Source organism: Crinia signifera, chromosome 3, assembly GCF_055691185.1.
Source record: "Crinia signifera chromosome 3, ASM5569118v1, whole genome shotgun sequence".
In the NCBI taxonomy this organism is placed as follows: domain Eukaryota; kingdom Metazoa; phylum Chordata; class Amphibia; order Anura; family Myobatrachidae; genus Crinia; species Crinia signifera.
This window is the reverse complement of record NC_139219.1, coordinates 144,025,428-144,027,632: the sequence shown is the minus strand read 5'-3', so window position 1 is coordinate 144,027,632 and position 2,205 is coordinate 144,025,428. Positions and strand designations below refer to the sequence as shown.

The following is a 2,205-nucleotide window of genomic DNA, read 5'->3' as shown; positions in this document are numbered from 1 at the left end:
TTACTTATCACAAATTATCTCCCATCTCGACCACTACGCTCTGCATAACATCTGCGTCTCTTCTGCACGGATCACTAGCTCCCATTCACTATTACAGGACTTTCATCGTGCTGCTCCCACCCTATGGAATGCCCTTCCACGCACAATAAGACTCTCCACTAGCCTCCAAACTTTCAAGCGTTCCCTGAAAACTCATCTCTTCAGGCAAGCCTATCATATTTAAGTTCCACATGCATAACCCTCTGAGGCACTTATGTATTATATAGCTTCGCTTCTGGACCTACAAGCTACATATGCTATTACTGGTGCCTGTCCTTGTGTTTCCCTCCTATGTCCCTATAGATTATAAGTTTGCAGCAGGGCTCTCCTACCTCCAAGTATGTCTGTTTTTACCCAGTTTGTTTTATCACTGTCTATCGTCTTTCGCTTCTCGGCCTTTTGGCTAAGATCAAGTGTAGTATCTGTTCTTATCAGTTGGGTCTGGAACGCCCCCTGGCAGAGAATAGAGAAAAGCTGTACCGTAGTATCCTGCTACTGAGCATGAGGTGATTAACCCACCTCATGTTCTGGGCAAGGGCTAGGGAAAGCTGAGTATCGATGCCCTGCTAGGGAGGGAATACCATTCTCTCCACTGGTAGGGAGGGGAGAAGCATCGGTGCTTTGAGATGGGGCTCTTGTTCAGAGGTCTTTGCCTCTGTGGGAGAGTCACTCGAAAAGCCCGGTCTAGTATCCACTCCCAGGAAGAAGGGAAAAGCTGGGACCGAGTAGATTGCTCTCTGGTCCGGGGGTAACATATCGCCCCCGGCCAGGGAGACAGCGAAAAGCCCAGCCCAGTACTCAATCCCTGGGAGAGGTGAAACGTCGGGACTGAGTAGGTGGTTTCTTCTTCCTCAGTTGGTCTATTTGGGCCTCTGCGGGGGAGACTCACCGAAAAAGCCCGGTGGAGTATCCATTCCCATGCCGGGGGTCGGAAAGGGCCCACTGGTTGAGCGGAGAAACACTTGGTCGGACGCTGACTGGCTGGCTGCTTGGAGTCCGAGGCTGCACTGTGCCCCCGGGGAAACTCGGGGGTGCCGAACATGCACGGGTGATCCCCAAATCACCATGCACTAGTAAGCACTAGCACTGCGCACTTCCCCTCTAGGTATGCGCTTCACGTCCTTACCTCGTCCTTTTGGATGGGGTAGGACAATTTTTCACACCCCCACCCTGGCCTTCTGGCTAGGGTCCTTTATTATTTATTTCTCTTCCCCTCTCACGTCCGTCACTTTTCACGTTCCTTGTTTTTTTTGTAGTTTTGTCACTTTTTTTGGGTAGTGTGGTCGACCCTTTCGGGCCTTCCATTTCCCCAATGTGCCGAAGCTCTCGCCTTTTGGGGAGAGCTTCGTGCCCCCCGAGGATGACCCCGAGCCGCAAGGCGGAGGGAAGTCTACTGAGGGTCTCTCCAAACCTTCGGGTGCGGAGGACCCACCGTCCTAACCCTTCCGGGGGTTGAGGAATGAGGGTCTCTCTAAGCTTCGGCGAGGAGGACCCACCGTTCCCTATTTTTCCCCTCTTCGGCCTTATGGTTGAGAGGGGTTAGGGGAAAAACGGGGCCCTATCTCCTTCGGGAGATGGACCCACTTCGATCGCACGGCCCCCTTTGCACGTGTTTAGGCACAGCACTGGTGGTAGGGAGCACACCACGGGCTCCTGAGTTTTTTCAAACTCACTTATGTATTATATAGCTTCCCTTATGGACCTACAAGCTATTCTATTACTGATGCCTGTCCCTAAAGATTGTAAGCTTTTAGCAGAGCCCTCCTACATCTATATCTGTCTGTTGTTACCCAGTTTGTTTTATCACAATTGTAAAGCGCAATGGAATCTGCTGTGCTATACAAGAAACTGTAAATAAATAATCTGAATCGGCTCCAATATACCAATATATATCTTGCTGTCCGCATCCTAAAATAGCTATAGGATTGTGTTCCATCATTGCCGTAAGGAGTAATGTGCAGGCTTTGTGACCGCACTAGGCAGTACACTCATGGAGAAGTACACTAGCCAGGAGTGTTTGGGTCAGGCTGCAGGGTGGGGGGAGAGGGAGGGAATCGGTACATCTGTCAGAATAAACTTAGGTCTACAGTCATTAGGTCGACCCCACTAGGTCGACTGGCAGGAAGGTCGACATGACTTAAGGTCGACATGGGCCAAGGTCGACAT

The 2,205-nt window shown here is 50.9% G+C and overlaps 1 pseudogene; it reads left to right on the top strand.

Annotated features, from left to right (window-relative positions):
- The first annotated feature begins 422 nt into the window (after positions 1-422).
- On the top strand, positions 423-563 carry LOC146066062 (U2 spliceosomal RNA; annotated as a pseudogene).
- The last annotated feature ends 1,642 nt before the right edge of the window (positions 564-2,205 follow it).